At 40.6% G+C, this 19,404-nt stretch overlaps 1 protein-coding gene across 7 annotated transcripts in view; it reads right to left on the minus strand.

Annotated features, from left to right (window-relative positions):
* Positions 1 to 19,404, minus strand: part of IPCEF1 (interaction protein for cytohesin exchange factors 1) — an 88,637-nt gene that overhangs the window by 49,582 nt on the left and 19,651 nt on the right. The window contains exon 1 of one of the 7 annotated variants that reach the window (XM_066994207.1): positions 10,006 to 10,124. The exons of 5 other annotated variants lie outside the window; for them this stretch is intronic. The gene's annotated coding sequence lies outside the window, so the exon portion shown is untranslated. Of the gene's footprint in view, positions 1 to 10,005; positions 10,125 to 19,404 lie in introns of those variants that run through there. One more of the 7 variants, XM_013178256.3, reaches the window with a different exon arrangement.

Consider the following 19,404-nt stretch of genomic DNA (forward strand, 5'->3'; position numbering starts at 1 on the left):
CAACAGAAGAGAGATGCTCCAGCTGCCTCTGGGGCCTCAATGGCAAAAATAAAAAAATAATTAAAAAAAAAAAAAAGAGAGAGAGAGAGAACTCAAAATGGTGTGCTTAGCTAAGTGTTCCTCCTCCAAACTTGAATTTGCACACAGACTCCTCATAGTGTTGTGCTGATTCTTAGTGCTGTTCTGCTCCTTGAAGGCCAACAAAATCCCAAGTTAAAAGTGGGAATTTTGCAAAAACCTCAAGTACAATGCTGGAATTACCGCGGTCTCCTAGTTGTCTCTTTCACTGTGGCAGGCAAATAAAAGCAAGCAAAGATGAGAAGGTGGCTGCAGAAATGGATGAAAAGTCAGTGCAGTTAGGGGGAAAAGAAACACTTCAGATCTAGGGGAGCACTTCCCGGGTGTTTTACTGTGTTCCAAAGATGCACGATTCCCTGTTAGCCCAGAAAATGAAACATAGAGAGGAGGCCTAGGAAAAGAAGAAGTCCAGAGACTATAGACCCTTCTGAGATACTGGTCTAAAGGAAAGTAAGCAATAGCTCTCTTTCTGAATAGGACAAGACTCAGAGGTCCAAAGAAAAAAGAAAATGTATTTTCATCCAAATGAACCAAATTTACTAAAACAAAGTTAATTTAAAAAAAAAAAAATCTTCCAAGTGGAGCTGACCAGTTCCCTTGGGCTCCCCTACATCCTTCACCATCCTTCCACCAGGAACAGGCAGGGAGGCTGCCTGGCACACCCTGCCTTCCACCTCTGCCCCACGCCACCCCAAGGACAAACCATCTTTGGGGACCTCCCCCAAACACACAGAGTGGGACTTTCCTATTTGGAGAACCTTTAATTCCAACAGCAACACCACCCCTCAGTCACCATGGGAATGTAAACCAGCCTTGGAGAGGAGCACTGGGGAGGGCATCTGCAGCTGCTCCTGCCATGATGCTCTGCAGGACTTCCTGGGAAAGGCATAGCCCCTCTCAGGTACTGGCAGAGCCAGCGCGTGGGCAGCCAGCCACCCTCAGCTAGTTTTCTGATTTAAGGTCGTGAAGCTAAGACTAGAGCATAAGCCAACCAGCCCATCCTATGCTTAGAGCTGTCCTCTCTCCAGGCACTGTGAATGGAGTTTTCTCCTATGCCCAAAACTCAGAGAGCTACCTGAGCAATATGACCCACCCTGACAAGAGGTGCAATGAGGACATTCAGTCCTGTTACGGCTGCCCACAACTGCAGTGCAGTACGTCAGGATAACGGGAGCACACTTTTGGCTCCTGTGTTTAAGAACAAAAGGCCACAGAAAGTTGCTACTATTTGCACTCTCTGAGTATTATGTGTGAATTCTCTCCTCCTTCCTTCCACCCAGGCAATGTTCACTACATTGACAGCTCTACACAAAAGGCCAGCATTCACTTTTCCAGAGAAACATCGAGAAAATAGCTTTTAAAAAGTAAAGCAAAATAACTATGCTGATGATTAGCAAGAATGAAGCAAGAAAGAAACAGCTGGGAGAGTTGCTGTTTCTTCCATCACAGATTTCCACTCAATGTTCAAAGTTCACCAAAAACAGAGTTCTTAAGAGTCCTGTTTGATTTTTCATTAAACAGTCAGGAGCATAGGAGAATTTATGTTCCTTCCAACCTTCACAGTACACCAAGAACGCACATGGTACGCAAGTCTCACCACTGCAATACTTGGCTGCACCAGCCCTTTTTTACTTTATGTTTGCAATGAGCAAGAGGAAAAAGCCTGCTACATCACACGAGAAGATCACAGTAAGAAATATCTGCTAGAAGATATTCTCCCACCACCATGAGAAAGGGTTTTGTCCAAGACGGGTAGCGTAACCAACTAGCCCTGGGAACTGAAATAAAATTTACAAAAAAAAACTATTGCTGGTTGCAGAAGATTGATACAACTCTTTTCTGCAGCCATCAGCACCTTTAGCATACAGGATTTACTATGATTGTTGTTTTTAAAACACTATAGCCTTTGCCAAAACATCTGCACACAGAAATAAATCATTAAAAATGACAATTTGCTACTCCTGCAAATGTAGATTCTGACTACATTAGACACTTGCTTTTTGAAACTTACAAAAGTGAGTTACTCCTTTCCTGAGGGGTTGTCTTCATCATAGTAAAATCTGGAAGCAAAGCATCAAGCATTTTTCTAAAGGGGAAGGTAATGTGGCAAAACTATTTACACCAAACTAAAAAATGAACTTGCTCTTTCACAAGAACAATTTTCATGTTTTCTCAGAAGACCTGGACTTTTTGATGTCATAAGCTGTATTTCATGAAACATTTTCCGTCTAAATTCCACCTTGCTGTGTCTGTCCCAATATTTTGGGACAAGTCTCTATCTCTCTCCTTCTAAGGAGAGATTCTCTCTCTCTGTTTTTCTAATGAACTAGTCCCCTGCTGTTTATATGCTTTTATATTTGGATCTGTGTATTCTAATGTAAAGTACCTCCATTTTTAACCTAATTCCTATGCATATATCTTTCAAGTTTTATGGAAGAAAAGTAAATAGCCAAAATAACTACCAGACTATTCAGTGATAACAAATTTTAATAAATGTAAACTAAAATTAATATTATCAACTATTTCATGGCAGTTTATAGCTCACGGTAATTGCAGCCTCAATAGTTAATCTTACTTTTATGATCCTCTTTCAATAAATTATTTGTAATTGTTACTCGAGTTTTCCCTCTCATGCCATGTGCCATATTGGCAACAAAACACCCATGGTAGAATGAATAATTAACGAGTAGTAAATGCCTGGAGAAAAGCTACCCTACGCTCTGGATTTCCCATTGCAGCAGAGCTATAATTTATACCAGTTAAAGAGTCTGAGGCTAATACAAGGATTTGAAACACCCGTAATTTAAATTGTCTCTGTTTAAATCAATTCACTTGATGACACAACTTTCAGCACACACTTTTTCTGACACGGGGAAGCAATGATGTGTATTTGTCTTCCTAGCTGATCTCTCGTGCTTTCCTCAAGTGCTGCAACACATCCTGTTTCTGTTGGCAGCTAAATAGCTTCTCATGCCTTTTGCAATCATTATCAAGCCCAACGAGGTTATAATCCTCCTGCCCTGTTAAAGACATTGAAAAGATTTGAAAGATTCAAAGATCACCAAAAGATTTGGATACAACTCCTGTATGTGCATCACTGGCACAACATGACTGAGTTACTACCCCATGAGCGGTGCTTTTGGGGCACACCGGCACGACCAGAAACACCTCAGCAAACTCACACAGCTCTGAGGGGAGCATATGAATGTGGAAGTCCTTTGAAACACCAGTAAACACCTTGTCTTTCTGGAGGAGATCCGTTACTGTCTGTTCCTTAACATCGAAAAGTATGCTAATTTTTTCAGTGATGAGAATTACATTGAAGAAAGTCTAAATGTGAGCAAGATAACCATTGCACTTCAGTGGCTTTAGCACACCAAGATGACAAACTTAAATCCTATCAGGCAGTGCAAGAGTTTTATTATGAACTTTATAGAAAATCTCATCTTAAGTTATCATTAGTCCTATTCTGTACTTCTTTTCTATAGAGAATCTCAGAGAATATAATGTTTTCATTAAATAAAATACAAAAATAAATAAAATAAAATGGAATACAATAAGCTTCCTGCCCTAAACAAGAAATCTTAAAAGACAAAGTGCAACAAACTTTGTTAAGAAAATATACAGCTTTGGAAAAAAGTCTTTCCTTCTTACGGTGAAAAAATGAGGGGAATTGTTTTATCCAAAAACACAGATAAGATAAATGATCTAATGACTAAATGACTAACTAGACAAAAATAATAATTTCACATTTATATTTTCTCACATGCGTATTTCCTTTTTTTCCCCCCTTTAATCTTTCCTTTTGTTGAAACCTGTACCCCAATATAAGGTGACAAAACACAAAGTGAAATCAAATCATATCATTACTAAAGCTCATTATGTCCTAGTTTAAAGATATTTATATTTCAAAATCTATTGCAGTCTTTACATTTAATTTTATTATTCACATACAATTGAGCATTAATATGAAATACAGACAAACTCATAAGAAGGTTAGCACAAGAAACTCACCTCTCAAGAAGTGGATAAAGTTTTGACCATCAATGTGATTTGATGAGATTTAAGGAAGAAAAAATACATGTTCCTCCAAAATAAATAAATAAATAAATCTAACTACTCCAAAGAGAAGAACTTACTCTTTTCTTTTTTTTTTTTTTTTTTTTTTTAAAGTGTCTGCCACTTCAGGATTTAAACACCAGTTCTTAGCAGAAGAAAGCTAGCTGACCACAAATATTAGGATAAAGGAATGCTGAAAGGTTGAATTCAAGGTAGCCAAGGCTGAAACTCCACAGGGCTTTGTAAGGGAGGTCAGTAGGTCAAACAGCTGTTCAGACTGGATGTCAGCCAAGTTTTTGGCACATTTTGTAAAGCGTTGCACGTGTAGCCCATATTTTCATACTGTATGACTTCATTAAAAGTGAAAGAAGGGGTGAGAAACAGTGGAGAAATGGTACAGATTTTAACTGAGTGCCCAGTGTCCTTGCACATCTACAGACAGCAATATAGGGCCCAAATATAATGCAACAGAATATAGCATAAAGCAATGTAATGGACCAAAGTAGGAGCAAAGTTAAGCATGCTGAGTAGCTCTCTCTAAAGCTGTCCAAAGGTTTCCATCAGGAGACAAACAAGCTGTCATGCAACCCCAATCTGAAAGTTGATCTCATCAGAAAACAACCATGTGGGGGAACTGCAGTAAATTCTACGGACTCAGGAATTAACTGACACAATACCAAGATGTCTCTTCTGCAGTTACAGAAACCCACGATCGGGGTCCCGTTGCTGTCATCCACTGTTCTAGAACTGCATCTCCACAATGCATCTTCACTAGCAACTTGGTTTATGCCAGGTACAAACAACATATCGGGAAGACAGACAGCTTATGGAGAATCTTGCATCCCCCTGCAACAGCACATGCTATGTGGCACTTTAGTTTATGTTTTCAATCTTAGCCTCTGCAGGAGGGAAAGTGCTTTAAGTGCACCGACTGTGCATTTGGGTGCAATCCACAAGATCCCAGGTGGAGACACAAGACAAAAATCACACCTGAAAAGAACCCCTCTAGTGCACTAAATTGCTAATACATAATCATAATAATAATACTTTCTGCTTCTCAATGCCACCCCCTTTCCTTCCCCTCCCAATTCCCTAATTGCTCTTAAATGAAGAGGTGTTCAACAACAAATTTTGGAAGTGCAGATTCCTACTTGCTGCAAGCATCTTCACACTGTTGCTTTCTGAGAAAACCTGACGATTTGACATCATCTCCACTCTCCTTGAGCTTTGTGAGATCCACACAAATAATTTGACTGTATTACGGAGATATAGAAAGCTCAGACACTCAAGCAAGTTACTCTATGTCAGGCAAGACATACTAACTATGGAAGAGATTTAAGCTAAACTGAATTGCCTGGCAGTTGCATTTGCTTTAGATTAAGAGAAAATAAGCACAATTAATATGACTCAGCTGGTGCGGTATTTGATGGTGCTTGTACCCAGCAGCTATTCCTAGAAGAATCTCGTAGACTTGGATATACCAAAGAGTAAGAGCATGAGTTCTCCTGAGACCTTGCAAGAAGGAATGAGGATAACAAAGCAGCTACACAATGTACCAAACCAGAGAAATATGTAAAATGATTCACAGCTTTATCACACATAATATTGTTATAGGAACTTTTCTGAAGTATTAGCAATGGAGATTGCAACTTATTTATTTCCACTGTAACACACCATGTGTGATGTACTGTAGGAACATGAAAAAAAGAGAAGGTAACTCTGCTCCTGACAGCTTCCAGTTTAAGGCAGGTTACAGCAGGAGGATGTAGATGGGAAGCAGGAGGCCAAGATAATGGTGAAACAGGCACCAGAATCATCTGTTGGGTCTCAGACAGCGTCAAGGTTACTGTTAATGTCTTAGCAACTGACTTAGAAAAATAATGAAGCATTTTTAGGAAACTGTGAAACATATGAAAGTGTTATAAGAGAGAAAGGGAAGATGCCAGAGAATTCAAAATCAAAGTTAAAGCTCAGTTATGTTTGACGCTGCCCAGAAGGGTAAATAGGCTGAGATTTCAACAAAACAGCAGGGTAAGAAAATTATCTTTCTAGTGATTTTCTGAATTGATATGAGGAGGTGAAATTGCTTTTGTGAAGGCCAGAGAACTGGAGATTTCAATAAATGGAACATGAAATAATGACAACTTAGATGACAGTTTATTTGTGTGTATGGAGAATGAAGACATTTGAAAGCGTGTGCAAAATATAAACGTAGCTTGGAAGCAAAGATGTAGAAAATTGAAAAAGGCACTTGGACCATAGTTTAACTGTCAGTAGTGAGAGATGATGACTTATGAAAGGCAGCAATTAATCTTGCTGAGTCCAGCTAAAGGCTGAGCCACAAAATATCAGAGATACAGGCCAAATCCTACATTTAGTCAGAAAAATAAATAGATAAATAAATAAATAAATAGGTAAACAAATAAATAAACAAAATCTAAAAAAAAAAAAAAAAGTAGATCTTCCCTTCGTAGATGGAGAAGCTAAACTGATGTTTGTGAATGAAATAATGCAGGCATGAAGTGTAGAGGAAAAATGAATCAGAGGACAGGATCTTTTAGTAGAGCAAAGACAGCATTTTGGGGTGTACCAGGATCTTCTGAAAGGCAATTTTAAAGTGTCTCAGAAAACAGGTGGAGAACCATTGGCAGAAAGAATCACAGAAAATAAGATTTTAAGAAGAGATTTTCAGACAAAATCAAGGATTAAATTATGGCAGAGAGCAGAGACTTTTGTTGATTCATGGTCTGAACTTTTGGGTAGACCTGTGTGTCAAGAGACTTGATGATCCTTAAGGGTCCCTTCCAACTCAGGATATTCTATGATTCTATGATTCTATGATTTCTTGCATTTAACAGAAGAAAAAAAAATGCTAGTTGAGGAAAGGGAGAAAGACTAGAGGAGGATCTGGGGAAAAGGAAGGTAAGGAAGGTGAGCTCTACCCAGATGAGGAAGCTGTATCTGCAGGAGAAGCAGTTAAAGAAGGGACACTCATAGGTGGGAAAAAGCCATGTCACTTCGTTGATTTTTTCTCCTTGGAAGCAATCAGCAAGACCTGTTCGGAGATGAAAGAGACGAGCACAGGGATAACTGAAGGTATCTCCACAGAGAAAGCATGACTTGGCTATGCCAGAGGCAGGGGATGGAGCTCAAGGAGGGCAGACGTACTCATCGTAGCAGAAGAATTCGGTTTATTCATGGGACTTATGCCAGAGATGCCCCACAGCAAAAGCAAAAGAAGCAGACACTGGAGGGCAGACAGGCTGAAACATGATGATAGGAAAGAGAAGTGAATGATTAGAGGGTAGAGGAGGCTGCAGAAGGAAAATATTTTTAGAAATGCATGTCACTAAGGCATAACCACAGTACACACGCATATAGGTACTTTGAGAACAACAGCTAGATGAGCTATGCCTTTAATTGCATGCATTGCTTTTCAGAAAAATCCTTAAAAGACAGAAATGTGTCCCAGCCAAGAGGGAAATTGAGATGCAGAAATAGGTAATAAATATTACTTCAGTGCCCGTCTCCCTGTTCAGTAATTGTGTAACCACATGCAGCATGATTTCATTAGCAGTAAGCGATGCGGCAGGCAGGGAGGGCCCATTCTCTAGGCCCATAAATAGTACCAGCCACATTGGCCCATAAATAGTAGCAGCTACATTAGCAGATGGGTGAATGATCCCCTGAATACATCTCCACACACAAAAATGAAACAATTGAAAACTTATTCACCTGTCATGTAGCAGCATGGCCCCCCACGACATGCTCTGGGTGACTGCTCCTATCTCCAGAGCCAACAGCAAGAGAGAATCTGCTCGGACCTCCACATGGCACACTGATTCACAGCTGGCTGGACGGCCATACCATTTAACAGAGGGACCTGCCAATACTTCTGTCTGTACAGTTTCTTGGTGTGCTACCATTGACTCTCTACCCAAACAAATCCTCACCTCATTCACCCACAACCATGCCACTATTTTTTTAGTCAGAGCACATACAGTAGCGTGAAGGAGATGGATTTGGGGGGGCAGGTGGGAACACTTTGCTATCTGGAATTAACCAGGATGAAATAGAGCAGAGTATCTTCACCACCACTGAAGCTTTTCAGTCCTTGTCAGCTCAATGTGTTCCCCAGCAGCCTTGTGGCAAATGCACAAATGCAGGTGGAGAGCATGCCCTGAGCATGCAGCAGCAGGGTGCTGCACCCACTAGCGGAAACACATTCAACAGTGAGAAGCACATGCTGCCGTCTGGCCACTGGACAGCCCCACAAGAAGTCAGATCTCCCAGTATGCATGGGAACAAAGAGCAGACAGCTTGCACGAGAAGTTCATGAGAACATTAGCAGCCTGGCGTAAGTGGCTGTCACCCTATTTCTTCCACCATCCCATGCTGATGCAGTCCTGGAGCACGCACTTGCTGACAGTATACACTTTAATGTGCCATTTCACCTTTCCCACCTATGAAATCAGGCTGACTTGCAAGTGGAAAGCAGCTGTTGGAGCACTGTGTGGGAGTACCTACTTCCCCTGCTTTAAGGAGTGAACTGCTCTCTCAGAGGTGGCGGTGAGGCAGCAAGTGGGCAAGGTCACAGTAATGAAGCATTTGAAAGCAGAAAGCTTCAAAATCCCTGACCTGAGGCACACAGCCCCAGAAATACCACGGGACAGGCACCTGCTCAAATGGTGTGCAGCTGTGTCACCAGTCAGCACCAAGAGAGGGGCACTGTGGAAGCCTCTCCTTTCCACAGAGGCAAATTTTGCCTCCAAAAAGTGTAAAAATGTCACCACAGGGGAAGGTAGAGAAAGGATATTCATGCGAAGGAACCAAGCAATTTCTCTCCCCTTTAGGAATTGTCTCAAATCATTGAAGATTGGCATAACTAGCAGACAAGAAAATCCTATTGACCTGAATTGCAGTCCCTGAGCAGAGATAATGAGCCTTCCAAGAACTTCAATTAATATAACTGCCCCCAGTAAAGAAAAGTATTGCCCTACTGCCCAAAAAGGACTTACTGGAAGCAAGCGGGTAAGGAAATGATTAAACAAGCTGTTAATCTCAGCTTTCACTGGAAGAAAACTTGAGTCCAGAAATGTAGTCGGTGTTTTAAGTTTTGTATTTCAGGGCAAAGGACAGAAGATTGTAATTCCAGATGTCCTATTTTTCAAGGTGAGGATGAGCCCATTCACATTGTACTTTTGCTGTGTCTCTACCAATACAACTTCATGACTATGAGAAAAATATTAAAATTAATGTATTCCAAAATTCTTTTCATATTAAAAACAGAAATCAGTCTACCCAGTACTGTCACCACAAGACGTTACATTCTACCCCCATATTGCACATTAAATACTTTTTACATGATCCTAGATTTGTACACTTCCAAAACCCTAAATCAGTAAAGGAACTGCTTCTGTTTCCATATTACATGCCTCTCTTCACAAAGATCTGATTTACCCAATGCATGTACCTACACTGTCACCCTGTCTTTTGCTGGATCTTGCTGAAACATAACTGAATTGAACTTGTTCAGAATAGAAATTGTTCACGTACATGCTGACACTTGTCCTCACTCCACAAACAAGCCTCATTATTTCTAATGAATTCATAATTTCCAAGTAACACATTTGCATTTTTTAAACAAAATGGAAGAAAAAGGGAAGCATAAGATCTTTTACACTGTCATGTAGAAAAAAATAGCAGTTATGTGCCAGTGTGAACTTCCTTCATCGTACCAAGTGCCACTTCTCATCAATTAAAACCACTGTTTGTTTGTTTAAAAAAAAATGGAAAGAAAGTAGATATCACCAGACAGCAACACCTACATCTGTCACTTAAAAGGAAAGAAAGGAGCCACAGCCTTACCAGTACAGAATTCTGACGAAGAGCCACACTTGTCCTGTCAACTCCTATACCTTGCAGAGCAGAGAGGAAACTCTTACAGAAATTGGTTGCAAAGCTTAAATTGCCCAAGAGGAAACTGGTGTGTCTTTTACAAGTCATGACTATGCAAACCACAAGCCAGGCATCAAAGTGCTAAAAGCCATGCCTGCCAGAGCCATTAATACTGGAACCGAGCTAGGTAGAAATAGGATGGAGCATGGAAATAAAAAAATAGAAATATTCTCAGTTAGCTAGTTTTTAAATTTTTGTTTCACAAATGGAAAGTGGTTTAAAAAACTTGTATTGCGTAATTCTGAGAAAAGGCTCTGAGTGCATGGTGGGAGACAGGAGCAAACATAGTATAGGTGCCCTGCAACAAATCCCACTGCACAAGCCTCAGCATAGTCTCAGTTGCAGACCCACTCCCCAGGGTGCCCCTTCAGCCTTGGTCTCCTTGGTCCTCAAGGGTCCAACCGTGTACCTGGTGGTGCAGGAGGACTCCAGGCAGCCCAAGACCAGCCATGCTGAGTGACGCCCTCGGGACAACAGGAAGGATGGGGCATGAAGCACAACCGGTTTGTTTTTTCTGGGTCACCTACAAGGTGTGTCCCAGGAAACAGCATCCCAAGCAGGGTTGAGGCTGACAGCATGGTCTGCACCTTGGTCACATCAACAATCTTTATTTCCCATTTTTCCTTTTTGACTAACTGGTACACTGATAAATCAAAATCAACAGCCCTATTCAAAATATGAAATAGATGTTTTTATAAAGTTATATTTTTACTAAGTCTGGTAGACAAAAAAAAAAAAAATAAATTGTATCTTTGTGTACTTTTTTTTGGCCTGTGCATTCAACAGTTTCATTCACAGGCATGTAGACTTTGAGAATGAATCAACAATTAACTATAGTATAAAAAAAAAAAAAATATTTGCACTCTCTACACAATTCTTTACCTATTCCACATACTGCATAGAACAGACAGAGTGCACACTCTGATAAACCTCTCTCTTCTTCAAAGTGATGGACACTGTCAAAAATAAGGCAGATTGTTTTGTGCTTTGAAGTGATTTTTCTTTTTACTCACGGGAATATTACAGACATGTTTCTTCAAAGCAGCATGGAGTTGTGCTGTCTAGGGATGAGCCTGTGTTTCCTCAGATCTCCCTCTGCTGTGGCAGGGAAATTCCAGGGTCCACAGGGAGGTACGGGAACCATTCAGAGATCTGACTGCTTTACTATGCATGACACTGAAATTACAGTGCCACCTGTAGGACACCCGGAAGAAATTTAATTTGGGCTTTGCTGATGCCAGGAATGTCGGTTGTTATAATTATAAGGCTTTCTAGTAGTCTTGGCAGAAGCATAAGTACATAGAAAACAAATGAGTCATGTCAGCCTATAGGGAGTAACTTGAAAGCCTGGTTCACACTGAGCAACAAGGCATTGCTTTCAGTACATCAGTGCACCAAGATGAAGATATTTTGCTGTGAAAATGAATCTTTCGTGGGTTAAAGATGTACCACAACAATGAACTCATTGACCATCCACCTTAGAGCTTGCATGTCTGTAGCCAGGAGAAAACCATCACATCCCCAACAGCATCCAGCCAATGCAGAGATCACCCTCAAGCACACAAATCTGAGGAAAACTACCATTATGGTTGCAAGATCTCTTTCTTTTTTCATCTTCTTTAAGAATAAAAAATAAATAAATAAATAAATAAATAATAATAATAAAGTATTAAACATTACTTTTTAGCTGTCAATCATCTATGCATTACATTTTGGAGATTGGTATTTGCATTACGTGCATATGGTACTTTGCATCAGCATTAGGAAGCACTAGTAAATACTTCAGAACATAATAATAAACTTTTTTATGTTGTTTTCTCTCTTATTTTCCACCTTTTCTAACACATTACATCTAAGGTGATGATTGTAAAAATTTCTCTCCAATATATCATTTGAAGATACACGGTAAGACAAAGGTAAGTGCACGAACCTTTGTTGTTAGATTTCCATTAACAACATCTGAAGTGGAAAATACTCAACTGATTAACTTAATGGCTCTGTTGCTGCAAACATCAACATAAAAGAGAAGGTGTACAACATGTTCAAAGGCAGCTTCTGCTTAATGTGCAGCTGTAGTCAAAAAAAAAAAAGAACAGAATGTTCAGACAAATAAGGAAGGGAATAGTGAATAATATCATGGGGGTAAGAATGTTTTTGTGTGAATCGATGACACAGCTTTGTGTACAATATTCTGTAAAATAATCATCACCAAGAAAGAATGGGAAGAACGTTCTGAGACTAAATAACAGTGAAAAGTGAAGAGTGAGAAGACTGATCAAGAATTGCCAGGGGGAAAAAAAAAATCGCTTGTATCAAAATAAATTTAAAAAATAACAATGCTTTGTAACATGGCATATCTGATAGGGGATTGTACATAAATTTGAACATAAATATTTAAAAATATGAGTTAGATAGGGAAATAAATCTCTCAGTCATATAAAACAAAAACTGGAGAAGGCAGGAGGAAGGAACAAATAATGAAAGGTGATGAACAAAATGGACAGAAGGAAGTGGATTTTAGCACAGTATTTGGAACTCACTGCTGTGATAAATTGACTGCGAAAGTTTGGGCAGAACTGAAATTACTTTATGAAGCAGAGCAAATAGTGAATCACTGTGTATAGAGAGCAGTAAATAAAGTAATTTCCAGGAACATTAGGTTGAAATATACATGGCAAATTTCACAGCATAAGAAAATGATTTTGTTTCTAGCTTCTTCTCATGGCCACAGCAGTGCTGAGAAATAAGAGACCTTCACCAAGTTTTGAGGTAGATGATGAGCATCACAGGAATAAAAAATCCAGTAGGGTGAGTGATGCAAGGAGTTAAAAAAAAAATGATGCTGAGAATTGTGCACATGCATGTTGTAGAAATCCCTAGGCTTCCATCGGGGTAGAGGGGATAGGGGAGACTGGAGCAGAAGAGATTTCTGGAACCCATGGGACTTCCAAGTCCTTGACAGTTTGCCAATATGGCTACAAGGACACATGAAAATTTGGAAAAAAGAAAAAAAAAAGTAGGAATTCTCAATTCCCATTCTGGCAAACTTCCTGTGAGGAAGCAGAGGACTGTAGAAGCCAAATAACCAACACAATATGTGCCAGGAACATGAGGGCAGCTCACAGAGATGAGCTATGTAAGACCTGGTGAAAGCAGGCACGTTAAACTACTTTTCCATTCTGTTCCTACAGCAAGCTTCAAATCTGTTGGATCAGGGTTTTGTGCAGGGGAAAACATATCTGCCTGCCTGAGAATTTGAGACATAGTAGCTCTATTTTCTCATTGAGCAGAGCAGCAGTCGTCACAGGAATCAGAAAAAAAAAAAAAAGTGGAAAAAAAAAAGTGCCCCAGGTCACAGATTATTTGTAATAGAATCCCATTAGATACCACATCTTTTTACTCAAATTTGCTCTGAGTTTGTTTTTTACCAGGTAGGAAAGTGAGGTATCGTTTTAGCCTTCCTTTGCCTATTCAGCCAAATAAGTAACTGATGAATGTACAAAAAGGTATGGGAAAGCCACTGAAAGCAGATTACTTATCGCTTATCAAAAAAATATTCTGTTGGTTGTGTGATTTCTGCCACAGGCTGCAGAGACCGCAAGTGGGATGAGATGAGTCTCTGTCAACCAGTATGATTCATATTTGCCATACCCGACTGTTACATGCAAACCAGTAGTTGCTGGTACTTAACATTTATGATAGAAAGCTACCGACTCCCACTACTGAAAAGTTTTCCTCCGAAGCAGTAAAGATGTTCCAGCTTCCTATGAGGTTTGCTTTCTGTTTCAACTTGTTTCACAACACAGTGAGAGCTAGCCAGCCCTCAAACACCCTCGTGTTGAGCGAGCGGTGGGATTTCATACACATCGCTTCAGCTTTGTGTCCCTCCCTCTCTGGGATCTAGTCAACATCACGGGGGTACAGTTTGAAAAATCACAGGGGAAATTAGCCTAGTTTTTACCTCTTACATTGAGAATAAAATGCTGATGGCTTCCACAGGACTGGCTGCCTCTGAGGGGGAATGAGCCTTCGGAGGCTCCAGCCCCAGCTCTGGCACTCACTCACCACTTGCTTTTTGACCCACCATTTCCACAGCTTTACTTTCACCCTTTTACAGGATGTACACAGTAACTACTCACATCAGAGGAAAATACAAAAATCACTTATTAATACCTCTAAAGTGTCTGGAGTTCCCCCAAAACAATCATTTCACAGGAGGGCAGTATATTAGCCATCTTTTAATAACAGTGTTATTGGCAAAGGAAAACAGAACATCTATAAAGTGACCAGAGAATTGCCTAAGTGACTTGAAAACAAATGGTTGCCAAAGTTAAACATTAGACAGTGGTTTTATTGCAACACTATACTAATCAAGGAGTTTAACATATGCACAGAATCCTAAATCCCACTATTTGCTTCAGTCATTTCTTGCACAACTTTATGCCACCACTTTCCTTTCATCTTTGATAAAAAGCCTTCTGCAGCTCCAGTTGTATTAATACTACAGACGTTTGTTGCAGCTGCATACATTCAAAAAGCACTGATCTGTCAGAGACCCTGCACTGACTTTCCACCATAACTTTCCACACAGACAATTTCGTCATTAACCAAATGACAGGAACTGGGTGTTCCTGATACACTGGAAGCCTGGTGGGCTTGTGAGAAGGCCATCAGCATCCTGGGCTGGTACTGATAGGAGCACAGCCAGGAGATTGAGGGACATGATTATCCCCCTTTGCTCAGTTTGAAATACATCTAGACATTGCATCCAGTTTGGGAGCCCCCCAAAATAGGAAAGGCATTAACAAACTGGAACAAGCTCAGGAGGGGCCACCATGATGGTTGAGTCGTCTTGCAAGAAGAAGCTGAGGGACTGGAATTTGTCTAGCCTGGGTGAGGAACAGCTTCAGGGGACACCTAAGAGCAGACTCCAAGCACCTAAGAGGGAGTCAGGAAGGTAATGGAGACAGATTCTTCACAGGGAGTACTGCAGGAGGAGGAGAGACCAAAGGCAAAACTTTAAACAGGAGAGCTTCAGACAAAGAAAACTTCTTTCCCCATGAAGACATCAGGACAGCTACCCAGGGAGGTTGTGCAGTCTCTGTCCTCAAAGTTGTGCAAGCCCTTACAGGACAAAGTAGTGAGTAACCTGGTCTGAGCTCACAGCTGGAGTGAGACCTCCTGAGCTTCCCTGGTGGTGCAATGATCCTGATGCCCTGTTTGATCCAACCTACCTCTGACGAGCAGAGGTCATCACACAGGTGATCATCCACAGAACTGCAGTATAGATATTAAAAGAGAGAGAGACGTAGAAATACCCCGTGTATTTTCAAAGAGCAGGAGATAGATTAATAAAAATATGCATTTAGGAGTGCCTGTGTATTTGTGTACATTTGTAAAAATCTATGCTAAAATCCAACCACAAAATATCACTACGTGGGAGCTGGCAATTACCTGAGATTATACACCTTCAAAACTATATTCCTTCAGAAGTTTTCTTTTCTCATAGGCCAACACATCATTCTCTGTCATTCATACATTTCAGCTGTTTTTCCAAGTCATCCAAAATTAAAGTTTTTCAAAAATGTTTTCTCACAGACAGGAAAAGGAACACTGATCTTTATACAACTTTTCATATTAGAAAAAAAAATGTTTGGGAGAAGAGGGGAGTTGCTGGTTGTAATGCTTTTCTTGAAAAGCAAGAAAAAAAGGTAAATGGGAAAAACAAAACAATAAAACAAACACTATATTTTTTGCATTCTCATTTGACAATCTATTTCAAACAGGGTGATTCTGAAAAAAAAATGAAAGAAAATTAAAAAAAAAAGATACTGGTACATATCTTGAGCTGGAAACATTTTTAAATGTTTTAAAGTCTTTCGAAAAAAAAATATTTTCACATATCTCAAATATATTTTTTCAAATAATTCTAAAGATGTTCTCTGAGCTTTCCAGGGCTAGCCCACCTAGTTACCTGTAAAGAACCCAGAAGGATGTCCTATCCCAAATGTAAGATAAATAAATAGATAAAAAGCTAATCCAGATGTATTGATTTGTATCATCAATATCAATAATCCACCAAAAATTGATGAATTGAATCATCATCAAAAAACAATGATTGCCTTATATGCAACTCACTTAGAGCGCACTGAATTTGGTCAACATTTAGAGTCACCTGAGTTGCATTTAAATTCAGATACTGTACCTTAAACAGTTATCTGAAACACAGAGTTTAATTATTGCCTTCAAAAATATTTAACTTTAAAAAGTCCATTTATGAAACAACAGTAAGAAAAGGCTGACCTACTGCTGTCTTTTTGTTTGCACACCTATTTCTCAAGTAATGGCTTTTTAAAAGTGGTACCATCACCAGATGTATAGTCATCATATCTATCATTGAGATTAATTGAATTTCCCCAAACCTAATTCCCTCCCAACTTTTTTCCTTCATGTGGTTGCTTTGGATGCGAGCAGCCAGCCGCTGAGCTCCCAGACCTCCCGGCAGAGGGGTTCATGTGGCAACGCCGATACGTTCACTGGGAAGAGCACAGACCTCATCTGCCTGCTTGTTGTTTCTCACCAGTGTTTTCTGCTGAGGTTGCAGAGCAGCCACGTTTGCTACTTCCTCTTTCTCTCTTCTGCTCCCCCACAGCACTCATCCCCAGAACAGCGAGGGGTCTGTCAGCACAAGGAGGGTGAAGGATGCTCTCCGGCCACTCTTTCTACCTAGCTACGACTTGTACTTGTCCTCCACTCTCCCACCCTATTTGCATTTTGCATCATCAACAGTTGGCCGTAAGGTGAGATAAGGGAATAAAAGTATCTTGTGAAACATCTTTTTAAACGTTTGAGTTAGCGTGGTCTAGTGGTTAAAATCTTTCTATTTCAAATAGGCTTCCTATACTAATACCTAAGCACTAGGTTTCAAGAAATATAGGTGGGAGTCTGTTCTTTTTTACCGAGCCATTTTTCTCTAGGTTCACATGTCCCTCAACATGGCACTTCACCTTGATATTACAACTCGAGATCTCCAAACATCTCGAGGAAGACAGCTCTGCGTTAAGCCTATTGTATAGATGAGGAAAGTGAAATGTTATGACTAGATTGTACCCCAGTTAAACAAAACAAACAAGGAGGGGAAAAAAAAAAAAAAAGATCTTGAATTACAACTCTCCCAACACTTCTGCATTGCTAATGATAGCAAGTCTGTGCAAAAGCACAGAAAGCTTCCTGTGCAGGCACACTGAGAATATCCCACTGGTTTTTGCTTAGGAATAGGGCACAACTGCTTAACCAGCTCTCAGAAAAGTCCTCCAAATCTTCCTTGATTAAAGGGACAATGTTATCTATGCTACAGCCAGCCCATTAACTTTCAAGATTATCACCACTAGCAGAAGTTTATTTTCCTTTTAAACCAGAAGTGACCATTCTTCGGGCAAGCTCCTCCAAAAGCAGCAACTCAAAACGCTGGAAATGAAGCGAGGAGCCCGCCCGCTGCTCTCCACCCCCACAGCCAGGGTGACTCAGCGGCGTTCCCTTACACCCCATACCCCAGCAGGGCTCAGAGCTCCCCCGTCCCACCACCCCACTCCTACAGAGCTGTTCCACCACCACCAGCAGCTGCCGAGGCCCAAACACCTCCTCACACAAGGCTTTGGGCCTAGCAGCACTGCAGCAAACACTTCGGGCTCACAGTATATATCTTGGTTCCAGTAGCTCTTGTTGTATAGGAGTTTCTTGTCTAATCAGAAGAGAGATGCTGGGGACAAGAGCTGAATGATTACAGAAAAAGGGGAAATGGGAAAGCAAGAAACTATATATTAAACACATGATTAGACAAGCCCCTGGTACAGATTCCTGCTTTGCCACATGTCTTTTCTCCAGGAGCCTGCACCACTTCTTTGCTGAAGAGTTCAAAGGGTCTTTGAACCGTGGAGGATCACAGTATCTCTTGAGGAGCTTTCCGTTGCCCCTTAGGCAGTCTCTGCTTGCCAGGACACCCTCGCACCTGGTGTGCCAAATTCAGCTCTGTATGTTTTCCCCAGTGCCATCATTTTAAAGTAATTCCTGTCTTGTGTATGTACTGCCTGCTTCAAACAGTTGTGACCCCAACCACAAAGCCCCTCGTGCTCCTCACAGTCAGAAGGTACCCAGGTACCCTCTGGCTCTTCTTGTTCACCTTGGTCCTTGGACACGACAGCAGGACTCTGCACAGGGGATTACAGGCAGTGCAGGAAGGCAGAGAGGCCCTTGGACAAGTCTTTACAGCATCAGCAGGATCTCCACAACTAAAACAAGCTTCCTGGACCATTGCAAGATAATGCAATGTTGTTTGAGAAGGTATGCATGCAGATTTCATTCTGAACAGTTTCTGTCTCAGGTGCTTTGCCCAAGACCTCTAATGTAAAAAGAAGTATGGATAATCTGGGTGCCAGATGAAGAGGTGAAGTATCTGTATCTTCTATAACAAACTGAAGAAAATAGATCTTGTGGTGTTTTGTTGATGTTGTTTTCTTTCTTCCTGAATTGCTTACATGCCAGGTTTGAAAGGGAAATAAAAATGGATTTTTTATTCAGTGCTGTGATTGAATCAAAATCAAAGTCATCCCAAATCCTGTCTCTGGCAGTGGCCAACAGCAGGTGCCAAAGCAGATAGCAAAGGAACACAGAAAATGTGAAGGGAGGACCTCTATGGGGACATTTGGCCTTCCACAGTTTGGGGACACCCTGAAGGAAGTTTGGCACAACTTCATTGTGCATGTTAGCTCTCAACACCTACTCTTTCCACTAATTTTACCTTTTTTCTTTTTGAACAGATTTCTGCTTTTACCAAAACAAAATCCATACCAAGCCCCCCAATTTAATTGTGTGATGTATGAAAACGTACTTACTTTTTGTTCAAATTTTCTGTCTGGTCTTTTTTCTTTTCTTTTTTTTTTTTTTTTAAATTGTATGGTGCATGTTATTTTTTGTATGTAAAAAAGCGAGCATTCATTGCCTTGTAATGATCTCTGTGCCAGTCATAACTGGCAGACCTTTATCACATTACCTCTCAGTCCTCTTTTTCAAACTGAGGAGTCCCAATGTACTGAAACTCTAGCTCCTCTTTTCCATATCTGGTTTCTGTCCTTTGTTCCCCATCTTTTAATTAGCTGCTATCCCATGAAAGACACTTCACTTATCTTGTGGCTGTCAAGCCATCACAAGCCTTTGACACTGGCTCTGCCAAAAGATTTCTGGAAATCCAAGTCCACTGTGTTTATGTGTACATAAGCAAGCAGGGCAATAGGCCAGTGAATCTGTAGAGCG

This window comes from Anser cygnoides, chromosome 3, assembly GCF_040182565.1.
Source record: "Anser cygnoides isolate HZ-2024a breed goose chromosome 3, Taihu_goose_T2T_genome, whole genome shotgun sequence".
NCBI lineage: Eukaryota > Metazoa > Chordata > Aves > Anseriformes > Anatidae > Anser > Anser cygnoides.